General features: G+C 40.1%; 1 long non-coding RNA gene across 1 annotated transcript in view; it reads right to left on the bottom strand.

Annotated features, from left to right (window-relative positions):
* Positions 1-14,974, bottom strand: part of LOC141467696 (uncharacterized) — a 92,916-nt gene that overhangs the window by 72,770 nt on the left and 5,172 nt on the right. The window contains exons 3-6 of the long non-coding RNA XR_012463333.1: positions 10,400-10,467; positions 9,280-9,362; positions 5,692-5,726; positions 1,276-1,364 (exon numbers count right to left, since the gene is read on the bottom strand). This is a non-coding gene — a long non-coding RNA (uncharacterized lncRNA). The remainder of the gene's footprint in view (positions 1-1,275; positions 1,365-5,691; positions 5,727-9,279; positions 9,363-10,399; positions 10,468-14,974) is intronic.

Genomic DNA, 14,974 nt, shown 5'->3' on the forward strand with positions numbered 1-14,974 from the left:
CAACTGTATCTGTCTGTTCCTCCCAGCATCATTGCCTGCAACTGGAAGGAGTGATGAAAAAATAACCTGTGTCCCACACTCCCTTACCAGCCCTCTCAACTCCCTGAAGTCTCTTTTTGTGGATCTTGAGCTGCGAGTCGCAGGTTCCTCTGTGCCTACACGGAAAACCAACAATGGATAATAGTTGAAGGATGTACTAAGCTGGGAAGTTCCTGGTAACGTCTTTAACCCAGGCTCCAGGAAGACAGCAGACTTCCCTCTGAGGAGGGTCCACACAGCATACTGGGCCTTCCATCCCCCTTAGGAAGGAGTCACCAACAACTATAACCCTTCATTTTCTCCTTGTGGTGGTGATCCGGGGCATTCGCTTTTTTAACTGAAGAGGCATCTGTAATGTAGATTGCCCATTAACTACATCCTCACTCAACTGGCCTTTCTCAACCACAACCTCATATCTGTTCTTCAGAGGTACTGGGTGGAGTGAGGTGGGCAAGGGGAGAGTTCTTCTGCTGCCCCAACCATGAACCTGGCTCCATTCATTCTTATCATTTAGGCTTCTACCTTTAGCGTGGCTGGGGCTGGATACAGGGCCTCCTAGTCCCTGGAGGCTTCCCTCCCTAGTACACCTCAACCTTTCAACTTCCCCTCTCAGCTCTGCCCCCAGGCCGAGCAAATCATTCACCTGTTCACATCTCACACAACAGGTCTCGTAGCTGCCACCCGTTACCAGTGAAAGGTCCTGGCACTCCCTGCAGCCTGGACAGCCGCATGCTTCCGTGGAAGCTCCGTCTGTGTTCCCACACCCATTCTGGTTGAGGATGAGAGCATGACCTTCCTCTGGGTGGAGACCATGGCTAAGCTCTTTCCGAGGGGGTGACACCAGCAGCAGGACTCACCTGTCGAGCTGACAGAGCTTCAGTTCCTCCCTACCTGCCCTTTCCCTGCTCCCTGCACCTTGTGGTGGTGCACCCAGGTGGCACTCTGGGTTACACCCACTCGTTAATTGCTTGCTTGGTGCACAGCAACTAGTCGCTGAGCTCCTGAAAAGCCTCTTTTATGGGGAGAGAAGCGGGGGGGAGTGGTCCCAGCGAGGTTACGCCTCGTTTAAATCTGCCGCCGGGGGCGCTGGCCCCGCCCGCGCCGCGTCAGCAGCCCGCCCGCCAGCTACCGGCTCCCGGCACAGACCAGCCGCCCTGCCCGCCTTCAAAAGCCCTCAAAAAGAGCTCCTTGCCGACCTTTTTGTCACGATTCCTTTCCCCCCCAGCGCAGACTTACCTGCTCCGGAGGCTGGTCTCGGCGAATGTTTTTCTATTAAACGTCTTTCTGAGTTGGTTCTGCTCTGCTTCATTGTTCTTGAAAAATCTCTAGAGGAAGTTCAGAGGATAGGGAGTTATCGTGTCTTTCCAAATAAAAACGGCTCTCCTAAACTCTACTGTCACTAACAGCCACGAGGTCTTCCAGCCCAGTCAGCGTTGTAAGAAATAAGAAAAATACTGTACTCACAAGCTTCTGAACTTATACTCACAAAGAGGCAAAGCTAATCATAGGCTATCTTAATTCAAGTACTCCATAGAGCTTGCTTAAAAACGATAACGATCCGCCACAGGTCAGTGCAGAGATCTATGTGGGAAGCAGACATTGAAGTAAAGTATTTTTACTTCCCTGCTCTCCATCTTCAGGTGAAGCCACTTGACCTCCTGTAGGCGGCCACTTTATACTCTCGTGTATAAAATAGGGAAGACTCAAGTTTACTCTGTTTGCCATATACAGAGGCTGTTTTGTAACCGAAGCTCACCAAAGCCCTCTGCATTCGAGGAATGAAAATAAAAGGTTGCAGCAATAAGGCAGAATTTATTTTTTTTTTCTGATAGAAAGACCCAGAAAGTTTCTATTGCTTCGTCAGCATGAGACAGCTTCTACTCAACTAAAACTTTTATAACCCAAGCTATGTTCATGGTTTTTGTATGTCCTGGAATCTGGACCCTTCAGCCTATTGCAGGGTTTTTCAATATATATCACCATTAATAGCTAGATACCTTTGTTCTCTGACCATGAGAACTGAACGATGTGTACCATATCACATCCTGCTTGCTTCAAAAATCTAAGAGCTCTTCATCTCTGTGTTAGTTACCTTTTCATCATTGTCATTATAAAAATGGATATGTAGTTGAAAATGGGTCATGTGAAAAAAAAAAACCCATGTCCCAAGACATAATCACAACCCTTAAATGCCTACATTTCACTGGGTTCAGTGGAGCCATAGCGATTTAAGTAATTCTTTTCATGGTAGTCAATGATCAGAAATTATTTCTGCATATTCAGTAATGCTTCATCACTCATTCTTTACACACTATAATAGTTTATTTTTCAATTTATACTTACAAATTTGGTCTCCCGAGGTTAGTGGTATTTTCACATATTCATATAAGCTCTTAGTTTCATAAATGTAGTGTCATGAATAATTGTCATCACCCAAGAGGGATGTAAAGCCTACCAAGTTCTTTCTTAAAAAATTGAATAAACCTTATCTCACACTAGGGATTTCTTGGTTTAAGTGTCTCCAATTAATTACTGCTGCCTGGTAGATTCATAAGCTATCCAGTATTTCCTGGAGAGACGTAGAGGCAGAATTCTTTCAGACACGCGCATCCAGAAAATAACACTTGCTAACTAGAGATAATGCTTCCTACTGATTGTGTTAGCAGCTAGTGTTTCATATGTCTTGAAAAATTACAGTCTAGAAAATATTTACAACTAACTTTTATCCTTCCTTTTTCTCCCTTTCTCCCAGGGTGTCATATGAGATCTGACTGTGTATCGCTAGCTTTTTGAAATGTCCTTGATATAATTTGGAGCCAGGCTGTTTTCACATGAAAGTATTTTAATGGATTTTAAGTAAGAAGATCTTACTCCATCTACTAAATATGGTTTATGTTAGTTTCACCTTTCGAACTGCCTGAATGCATGAAGTCTCCTGCAAATTTACAATGTATATACTATGAGGTGATACCTAATTCAGTTTATGCTATGGAAGTCTGATCCAGTTCCCACAGAAATAAATTAAAAGCATTGTGTTGACTTAATGAAAATTGGATTTGACCCTAAAAGGGTAAGACTCTGCTTATATGAACAGAAAGGAGAATATGGTATTTCTTTCAGTGTTTAAAGCAAGAACGAAGATTCAGGCATCTCTTATTAGAGAGAAGGAGAGCAATAAAGACATAATACCAGTGAAGTCAGCAGAGTTAAACTGATATAAATTATTCCAAATGAACTGTATCATTCTGACAAATGATGCAAAACCACAGTAGCTGTTACGGCCTCAGTTTAAAACCAAGACACAGGAATGTTTTGCGTGATAGAGACTCTACTGCATTTATGAACATAAGAACATATATTTAGCTCAGCATTTTCGTCTATTTCATTTTATACTTGCATTTATGTTCCCATCTAGGTTTCCTACTCTTGTTTTCTTACCAGTCATAAACCTGCTACGCTCCTTGCTTAGGGATTTTGTGAGCTATTATGGATTCTGCTTAGTCAATCCCTATCCCTATGGAACACTGCATCCACACTATGAGACAGCTTTTTGTTGAACTCATATGCTACAGCTTTTGTATTTTGCAAACAGTACTTCATGTAGGGATAGAGAGTTCCCTGAAAAAAAACTTGGCTCCTTCAGTAGAGGTCCAGAGGTCTGCCTGTGCTCTGCATATAATATGTTGGAGAAAACAGTCTCCCTGAAGCTTCTGGCATGCTGTTCTTGCTCCCTTGGATCTTCCAGAGGCAAGTACAGCAGTTGAAAAAAACTGAATTGTTCTCTGCCATTAAGACTGTGTGTGACTGGGCATTTTGGGCTACATGGAATTAGCTATGAAACCCTTTCTGATACCTTACACATAGCGTGGATCAGACTGAAGCTATTGCCACTCGGTGAGCATGAAATGAGGTGGCACCCATTTATTTCCTCACCTAAAACTCTCTGCAGCATTCATTTCTAATAGGATAATTACTGTGTATCTAGAGCCACCTTGTAACAAAGCTGGCCCTTAGAATGAGAATAATCATCACCAATGAAATGCAGAAGCAGAATCTGTTAAAGCTCCTAATACTTTTACAAAAGACAGAGCAGTATACTTATCCAGAATATAGATTTTTGGAAAATTGTGCTTAAATATAGCAACATTTGACTAGTAGCCACCACTAGAGAAAATAAAGTTGCTAAGCCTACAGTCAGCTTATACATTTTTTCTAGTTAATTGATCTGTTTTTGCAAGTGAAAAAGTGTATCAGACGTTAAGCGCAGCTGTTCTTTGGTGGGAGAGTTCCCATAACTGGGAACTACAAGGAAACAAATAAATCACATGCTCATTTCAACTTTGAGGTTCATCATTAAAATGGCTACACATTAAGCATGAAATATAAGTAATAATTTTAGAAGAAAAACAAATGAGACACTATTACTAAAGACAGTGAACAACCGCTGATATGGATTTGATTAATACATTAGCAATGACAAAATAATCCAAATAATGTTAAGATTCCCAGCACTAAGTAACCTTAATTACATTTTACTTCTCTAATGCAAACATGTCTGTTTACCAAGTGGCAGCTCTCCATTATGTTGAACAGTAAACTTATGTATTTATTTATATAATTCTCAGTATCAGCGGTCTATTTTAAAAAGCAAAGTTAAGGTAATGTAAAGTTTTGTACTTAGGGTCTGTTCTACAGCCCATTGGAGTCAGATGCAGTCTCCCACTGAATCCCCAGCGCTAAACTGAGCCTTATTAATGTGAGAGGTTTCATACCGAGGAGTGTAATTGCTCTCAGGCCTGTCTGCCATCCACTGATGTAGGTGAGAAAGTGAGTACCAAAATCGTGATTCAAGCTCTCTACCAGGTTTTACAGCTCTATATTGCCTGGAGGTTGTGGAGAGCAGCAGTGACCAGGAAAGATCTGCTGCTGTCCAGCCCTCAGCAGCCCAATCTCAGCAAAACCTGAAGCAAAGGCAAATTGCTCTGAATTTTTCCACTTGCATTAGGCCGGTGATGAATTTTATGCCCATGGATGTTGTGCGTGGTGGAGCCAGCACAACACTGGTACTTCCCAGCTGCACTGTGTCTTTTCCCCCTTCAAGGGGAGAAGGGTGGCCCGCCTGATACTGCTGACTGTGCAGCTTCAAGCATCTGCCATCTCTCTTTAGGGCTGGCATGCTGCCAGTTGACTGAAGACCCAAACCCCAAATGAACTGTTAACGGATAGAGAGGGACAAGGTAAGAGTTAACATGAAACATTTGAAACCAAATTCTCCATATGTTTTGCTCAGTGAAAATGATTTGTGAAGGGAAAGAGATAATAGCTGTTTATAAAAGTGGTGGTATGTGTTACTACTGTGAAATACAACCAAATCCTGAAAAAAACAAAATTATCTAAATTACAAGAGAGGCGGTTGAACCTACAGCACTGACATTTAAAATAGTAAATATTGGGATGAAGCAAACAAGTGAATAATGCCTTTCCACAAAACATTGCTCATAATAATTGACATTTTCAGTCCTTATTTTAACACCTTGTTGTATGTTAAATAGTATTGCCACATTAAAATATAAATTTCAAATTTGAAATGTTACAAAAGTAGCTCCTCGCTACTTTGAGGAAAGACGTCAACGCCAAACAAAATTAACTCACCAGCATAAGGCAGCTTGTCTTCGGTTATGGATGGACTGCAAAGAAATAAGACATTTGTACAGAGGTAAACAGAGTTGGAGTAGGGCATTATAGTTAATATTACACATTATATTTTGTCTGTGTTGTATTATGCCCATCAACTGCTGTGACTCCAGGCTTGGTCAGTGAAAGTCAGTTTTATTACTATGAAGTACTGTTAATATTTAGTCTGCTACAACCAAAGCCAGTTTTGCATTTCAAAGAGAATGATTGTATTTATTCCCTCATTAAACAATGTATTTTTCAGCTGGAGACAGGTTTCGTATTTTGAAGTGTTAATATTTAATATCCTCTTATGTTGAGGATGTTATCTACTGATTAAAAGAAGGATCCAACTGAACTGGTCAAGTTACTTCACATCTCTCCAAGATATCAGCACTCATAAGATGGGATTGATGATACCTGCCTCCTTCATGCAAAGATGGGGCAAGGTTTATTAGCTCTTGATAATGTTTAAGTGAAGGATAGTGATCCTGGGATGTGAGGAAGATTTTGTTCTTCCTCCCAGCCAGCATAAGATTCATGTTTCACAGTCTGAAGCTGGTGTGGTTGGGCTTTAGCCTATCGACCCACTGATTCAGTCAGACATTAAGGTAAAATAAGCAGCATGTAGCTGAACATTTAAACTTCAAAACCTTTACTGTAAAGGGTAAGTTAATGCCAGATTAATTAGCTCCCATGAAGTTTAGTTTTTGCACTGAATAATGCAGCTCTCTTGAGGCAGACCAGCTTTTTCTGAATTCTGCTGTTATGGATGACTTTTCTCAGTCTGTCACCACCCTGGAGGTAAAGATTCTGCTATAGTGTGACGTTTTTAGGGCTTAACATAAATTTTTATTTTTATATTCATTTTCAGGAAGTATTTGTGCAAGACTTTACAAGCATGTTGTTTTCAAGGAAGGAGGTATGTTTGTTTATTCTCAGATTGCTTTTGGACTTAAAGACCTTTCACAGCTTAACAGTTATATCTGAATTACATTCCTGTTTCCAAGCTTAAGCAGAAAAGGCTAATTGCTAAGAGACTTCATGTACACAGAGCTATTAATTGCAATTAGAGTATAATATACAAGAAGGCTGACAGAGATTACAGTTTGTTATCTGGCCTCAATCAACTCACATGGACCGGGGTTGTAAACTTTATTTCCCATCACATGCCTTCTCTGTATATTCCTTAGTAGTCAGCCTTGAAAGACACCAGTTATAATCTACATGCCCTATTAAATTTTCATAAATATTCAACTTCAGTGGTGATTTGCTGAGCGCCCTGTACTTGATGTTCTCTTTCACCCTGGTGTAATTTCCCTTGATAAACATTGATGGAAATGCAACCAAAGGCAATTGACACAATTTCCCTTTTTCATTCTGAGTGTAGTTGCTCTCAGTTTTACTGTTTCCACACGCCAAGGATCAGCTGTCTTAAAGAAGAAGGCATTCTGCCTGAGAGAGAAGGCTGCCTGTTAACCACAACATCTTTCCACAATCTGTGACAATCTCCTCCAGTCATCTAGAAGTCTTTTGCCATCCATTTTCATACTGAAGGATAGCATTAATATTGTGGTGGAAAACCTCATACAAATGAAAGCTGCTGTCACTGTTAGCAATCAAGAAGCCCTCCTTCCCTACACAACTCTGTAACTTCCCCTTGAAAAGGTGCTTCCCAGAAAACAGGTATTTCTAATTCTGTTTTAACCAGAAATAGCTAGGAGTAATTTTTTGAAAGGTACTTTTTAGAGGTTTATTTATTCTCCAGGAGCCGTGGTATCAGGAGCATCAACATGAAGTTTGGCAGTGTTTCATCTCTCCTCAACAGAATTCATAGCACTGATCTGTCTCTAATCACAACCCACCCAATATTGAGTGACAATACCAGCTTCACTTGCTTAAAAATAACAGCACCAATTGCTACATTCTTTAAAGTTTTTACAACATTTGATATTGAGACTTCAAAATAGGAAGATAACCAGAAAATATAAATGTATTTTTGTAAGGCTTAACTTTGTCTATGATGGCATTATGTACACAGAATGCTTTCTGCAGACATGCCTCCAGATTACATATTATTTCCTTGCTTGAAGCCCTCCAAAGATTAGTGAGTATGTCAATATCGGTTTCTACAAAAGCAGCCTCCAGGGCCAAAACGTGATGCTTGTAAGGTTGGAAATTCTACAGTGAAAATGTCTTAAATATATGAGTGTGTCACTTTATTCTTACTGCAAGTTAAAAAGCATCATCAACATATTAAAAATGTCAAATGTTTTCCATTCCCTTCCGTTTTACAGGAAACTTGTCACTGTGCTCCTAAAGATTCCAGGGTTTCAGCAATTTTCAAAAGCTTCTCTGCAAAAATTTCCGATTTTGTTCCCTTCCATTTGCCAGGCAGTATTCCTGTTTCCCTTTTTTTGCTGTAGCCGCAGGAGCCAACCTGGTTGCTTTTAGTTTGCATGAGCAAGACTGTGCAGAGGTAGTCAGAAAAATGAACTTACCAGGGAACAGACAGAGTCAAAGAGCATCAAGAAAATTTGAGCCTTCTGTTCTCTCTGATCTCATCTTTCAGCTCACTGATCTCTGCAAAGCCAACTCTTCTGAGTTCCTCCTCCTATGGGAACCAAGATGTTTGGGCACCTTGCAACACTGTGCTCACTGTTTGTAGGTTACCTGTGATCAAACCATAAGGCAAATTGGCACTGATTTTTAAGGAAAAAAAAATATCACAATTTCCCCTTTTTTTTGTGTGTGTTACTGGAATTGTATAGCAAACTAATCCATTTCCCAATCCATTTGACTGGATTTTCAAAGTAAGGCATCCAAAGTTATTTTTCTTTAACATTAAATCCTTAATAGCAGGTGTTGCGAATTATTTAAGGCTTGAAGGAAAATAAAGGAAAAGCTTCAGGTGCTTTTGAAAATATAAGCAGGCCTCTATTTTTCAGGTGCTAAACACCAGACTTTTTTGTTGGGAAAGGCACAGGGGTCAGTCTCTTTGCCCCAAAGATCAGGAGAAGACAATGGGCCTTGCCTGTCTTGTTCATCATTTGGGGAGAATTTATGCTTCTTTAGACAGATATTGGGCCATGATTAGATGTATTGCAGTTAAAAAATGTAGAGCGTTGCATATGGAGATGCGCAGAGAGAACAGTCCTTAGGGATTTACTCTACAGCTTGACTAGGAAGTGAAATGTGAAGGAAGTATTTGTACAGAGCTTTTTTTTTCGCTGTAAAACTTCCACATTACAAAGCAGACACAGAAAAGGAAGTAGAAACCATGTAATGGGTAGTACATATTCACAGGTGAGCGGACCTGAACCAGGGATTTTCTGCATCTGGGGGATGATATGGGAATGGGGACGTGAACGGAAGCGATCAAATAGCTGTTTGTGTCACCAGGAGACAGTCTGTGCAGGCATCATTCTCAGAAAGGATCTGCTCCCTTCAGGCTCTCCATACCATTGTCCCCAGATCACAGACCAAGAGGCTCAGCCACTTGTAGCCACTTCTGCTCAAGGACTATTACTTCTAGATCATATAAACTGATGTAGAGTAAGAAATTACCTGATTAGGTACCCTGCTGCGTTCTCCAGTCTAAGATGATACTTGAAGGTGGGCATCCTTCCACACAGCAGCTGTAGGATTTGCTGTTCAGAGATACAAAACCGGTGCAATATAACAATACAACTGGTACAATATAATAGCCTAATTCAAAACCTCCTGAAGTTAGTGGAGTGACTCCCATAGATTTCAAGGGGATTTTGCTCAACCTCAGAGGATCAGATTTTTCTGAAGATATTTAGATGCTTAATGAGATTTTCAAAAGTACCTTAATAGATTAAGCATCTAGTTACACTGAGATTTAGGCACCTAATTTTCCTTTCATTAGATTTTTCTTTTGAAAATGCAATGTCTGGGTGCCAGCTGTGTTTCTAGGGATACAAAGATCTCTGAAAATTAGATTCTTAGCAATGAGCCAGAGAGCACGTGCCATGTCAGTGAGCAAACCAAGGACCACCAGCTCTGTCGTTTCTGCAGAGACTGTGGCTCTCTTTTTGAAGGTCACCAGGCCAGCCTTGGGTGTTAATGACATTTCAGTGCACGAGTACATCTGGTTGACATGAATAAAAATAACTGTAAATAGAGATATCAAAAGTAACTCCTTGTGCTCTCCATTCCACATTAAGTTTTATGGAAGAAATGACACATTTGTAATTATTACACATGGAGGCAAAAAAGGAGAATCTCAAATCCACTTTTAGTTTTGGCTTTAAAAGTCTGAATTAATTTATTTTTATCTCCTCTGGAGGTCTTTTTTTATTTTCCATAGTGGCTGAAAACTTCTTGTGCATCATACTTCCTATTTATTTAATTTTTAAATCCTTCCTTTAAAGCTCTGTGTCCTACACTCCCTCTTATTTTTCACTGAAACTTTTACCGTGAAAAAAAGAGGAGCAGGCAGAGTTAGGGTAAACGATATCACTTTATTTAACTTGGCCTCTGCGTGGACCCACGTATTTGTTTATGATTTGCAAGGTTTCTGCTTTCATCCAGGCAGAAAATGGTTGCTTAGCAGCAGATCACTTTTTAAAAGGCAAACCAGGACCTGATCCTGCACTGACTTGTGCATGTGGTTATTCACAGGGTTATGCCAAGGAATGGGAAGAAGCTAACTTATACATACCTCCCACCTATGGACTGATATATGCCTCTTTATAATTCACACAGGTGTGTACATGTGTGTACATATATCTGTTCATAGAGAGATAAAAAGAAATTAAGTTTGTGTTCTTGTATGTATTTCTGGGTGCATTGTTACAACTTGACTTAAAACCCACTATCTGTCCTCTTAAATGAATTAATAATTGCCTAAACTGTGATGCTGGTGTGAAGCTAATCCACTGATCTTTGCCTTAGAAAAATCTACCATAAAAACCTTGCATCACATTTGGGTTTTTTTTTAGTTACTTACCAGACTTCAAATATAAAAGTGAAAAGCTTTGAAAAAAAAACTGGCAGGTTCATAATATATACCAGAACTATCAAATAAAGTCTCAGCCTTTCTTGTGTTGTCATGTCTCTGCCATTATTTTTACTAAAAATTACTTATTTGTTAAAATTTATGCAAATGTGCGAGAAGTGTGAAACTGTAAAAACATTTGGAGATTTCACTCGTTAATCCTTCGCTGAATTTTTACATTTGATCTTAAACACAGCAGTCAGGAGGATACATGCTGTCTTCTCAGCTCATAAAACAGACCAAAAGCCTTAGAGGAGATGAGTACAAATATATAGATTTCATACATTTATCATATTAATATAATATAAAATGATACATGGTTATCATATAATTTTAAAAGTGCAGGTGATGTGACTTTGACAAAACCAATCTAAACTGCTGGAAAGCCACTGTTCCCACATAGTACCTAGGACTAGTGTGCTTTTAATCTTCAGAGTACTTTATACACTTTAGCTAAATCTCAGTATTGCTCTTGAGAGACAAGTCGAGCATTTGGTTCCCAGTACAGCACCTGATAAGCCAGTCAAAGCACTGCAGTGGCTTTTTTAAACCCAAAAGAAGGAATTAGATTGAGGAGAGGTGTCATAAATTCCTCAATTCATGAGCTTTATGGTAAATAGGCCTGACCGTAACCCATAGAAGTAATGCATGAAGTTCCCTGGATGTGGCACAGATTGCCAGGTGACTTGGGAGGAATCACATAGTTTATCCGCATCTTTTTTCTTTGTGCATATAACGCAGTGGTCAGGCTCGGCTCTGTAGGCTCTGGAAGATACTGTGGTAACAACCAGGGAGACACACATGTGCCAGACTGCCCCGTCTTGGTATCACAGCAGGGCTACACACAGACACACACTTAGATAACTCCATTTTCAGATCACTGTGCTCTCTCTTCCCTCCGCCACCGCCTGCATCTTTGTGGCAAATCACACAGTCACTAGAGTTAAATGACAGGGAGCTGAACGTGTTCAAGTGTAGCAACAATGTCTGACAAGGAACAAGGTAATTTTTAAAACAAGCTTCTGCCACGCTGCCTTTCCCTGTTATTTTTATAAAAACAGGAGACTAAGTGAATTGTCGAGAGGACTGCAGCTTCTTTGTACCACTGGAGAAGTTTTGGGCATCAAACAAAGGCTGTGGCCACAGCCTTGTCCAAATGAGTCCCTGTATACAATCCCAGGGACCCAGAAGAGGAATGAGATGACGTTACTTCAGAAGAGCACGAAGAGTTCCTTTTGGAGGTACATACAGGTCGGGTTAGATCCCTGGCATAATAAAAGTTATGGAGGAAAACAGAACAAAGTTCAAAAGCAAATATGCGAAGACCAGGTTGTTACACCACTGTTTGAAATACTACAGAAAGGGGACAAGAAAAAGTTGGTCTTAATCATCAGTGGTTGTTTTGCTAATCCAGATGGGATTACACAAAATAATTCAATGAGAATTTCAATCTCACCCTGCACCTGTGTTTATTATTTTTTCAGCATACCCACTTCCGTAAGCTTCAATACTTAACGAACTATATATGAATGCATTCCCAAAAAAGTGGAGGTGTAGCCTAAACTTCTCAATTTTTCCCACTGCTGCTAACATTAATTTGCTTCTACAAGGTATTCTAGCAACCAACATTTTAACCACTCTGATGCCTACCTTGGTCAGAGAAGGTCTAGACTGCATGGTTATCTAAAAAAGCTGTGTTTCACTATTGTTTAAATAAGACAATTCTATTACCTCCAATCTGAATTTTAGATGTATGTAATCATTGCTTCTCCTGTTTTCTGTAATATTGTGTCAATGTCAGAGTTTTAAACAACTTCACAACACACCCTTCTTAGCATATGAAAACTTAATGTTTTGCCCAAAACTCCAGTTCTTGGGAAAAATTATTGCTCTTTCTCTTTGGTGTTGAAAAGCAAAACTGATTTAAAGTATATTTTTAAAAAGCCAGTGGGAAGTTAAAAAGAGAAGTCATACACATGACTCATGGTCCTGGAAACAGCTGTACTGCTTTTGGTGACAAAGGGTGGGTTTTATGCCTTATTTAACTTCAGGAAAATCAATATGCAGGAAATGTACTGAGTCAGAAAGGAATTTGACCCAAAATTTTAAAAATAATGCAAGCTGGCTCATCTTGTATCTTTAAATGGGGGTTCTTTGTCCCTCCAAATATCTTTGTGTTATGTCCTGAGAAAAGTATGAGTGACGTGTTTGCAGTAGATTTGGTCACTTAGGAACAGCATAGATCGGATAGGCTCAAAGTTAACCACTGCTACATCATGAGTACTTAACAATTTCAGTAAAGAGTATGTTAGTCAATTAAAAAACGCCAAAACTCCAAGCTGCACCCAGCCTAACTGCAGGCATCTTCATGAGAGCTAAAAAGGACTATATGGTACAACTCCCATCTCTACAGCAGCCACATTCCTCTGGACTTCAATCTCCAGAGATCCCTGTAAGTCCTCTCAAAACCACTCATTTCCACATCTACCAAGTACTAAGGAAACCAGAGCAAGAAAGTGAGTTGTCTTTCTTAGGCACAAATTCTATTTGATACAAAAAATTTTGGATCCTGAAAGAGTAACCTCTCCTTCAGTACGTATTGGAAATGATTAATTTTGTGCCTGGCTGCAGTTTGTTTCCCAAGACCTCTAACAATGGTTTATCTTATGTTTATTGTTACAATATTCTGTTCACATACTATTGGATAGCGTACTACTCAAAACTAAAGCAAATCAAAATATCTGAGATATATATCAAGCAAGTCCAGGCCTATTTATATTGTGGGTATAAGAAATGCCCTTAGGCCAATGGTCCATCTCGCCCAGGTTTCTGCCTCCAACAACAACAACTAAAAAAACTGTTTTGGGAGAGCCCATGAGCCTGACCACTTTTTGTGGTCCCTCCTACTGCCCAACACCCAAAACTGTGTGAGTGATGTTAGAAGATACATCTCTGCCTATTCCTTGTAGTAGCTATTGATGTACTTGGCATCCATGAATTTGCCCTATCCCATTTTAAACTGGCCTCCATCACCCCCTGTTGAAACAAATTGCAGAAGTTCATTACACGCCATTTAAAGAAGTACTTTCTTCAATCAAAGTTTTAAATCTACCTCTTACTTGTTGTAACATATGCCCCCTACTACTGAAGGACTTAGTGAATAACAGTTCGTCATTCACCCACCACCTTCATTACTTTGTACTTATTTTGCCCTACTGATAATAAAAGAACTACAAGTAGTCACTTTATGGTATGGCACTGCTTGTGCCTTCTCCTGGTCTTCTTAAATATCAAGCCAGTGATATCTAGGGATACATTGTATGTAGTACTGCTATCTGGACACCATAGCCCATTGTACGTTGGCTGTAGTAGTAAAAGTAGGTGTAAGAATTGCAACCCAGCGGCCCATTCCCATGCAAACTCAATCTGTTGAATGACTCAGGTTGAAAAAAACCCAGAAAAATCTCCTCAGAAAAAAAGTTGTTTCTTAGCTTAGGTAATTTCATTGTCCTACGTTACAGCATGTCCCAGCAAATAATTGCATTGGTGTCATGGGGATGGGGGAGGATAAAAAACAGTGAGCCATAGGGATCTTCCCAGCTGTTTGTTTCTTCAGCTGGATTTGCAGATGTGAGGCAACAGCGGTAACATATAATGAAGGAAACCATGTTTGCCATACTCCTATTTTGTTAGAAACAAATCCAAAATCTCTCCTCTCTTCATTACCCATGGAATCGCAGACTCCAGAATACGTCCTCTTTGCTCCTTTTTTTAAGCCTCATTTTCAGAATCCTGCAACCATGTGTCTAACAGAGGTATGTGCTGAAGAGCTTGTCCTATGAAATCTCCTGCAGTTTTTGGATTTTGTCCTGGGTTTGGTCATTCCAAGTGAATGACAACAGGCTGTGAAATAAACTATTGTAGATTATCTCTGCTGTTGTGCTGGAGAGTCCTGTATGGCAGCAAGAAAGGGACGCCTTCTTGTGACAGCTGATATTCTCATCCTTTCCCATTCCCCTGAAGGCAAAGTTACTACAGCTGCAGCCTGTATCTCTTCCTCTTTAGCTCATTTTCTCTATTTCATCCATCTGAATCATGCATCCACCACTGAAATTAAAATTCCCAGAGAGAAGCACACCACCTATCCAAAAGCACACGGCAATGCTACGCTAGTCCCTGAAATCTGCAGTGCATCTGATCCTCAGCCAGTACTCCAGTCCCAGAGCATGGAGAGGAGGC

This window comes from Numenius arquata, chromosome 8 (genome assembly GCF_964106895.1).
Source record: "Numenius arquata chromosome 8, bNumArq3.hap1.1, whole genome shotgun sequence".
In the NCBI taxonomy this organism is placed as follows: domain Eukaryota; kingdom Metazoa; phylum Chordata; class Aves; order Charadriiformes; family Scolopacidae; genus Numenius; species Numenius arquata.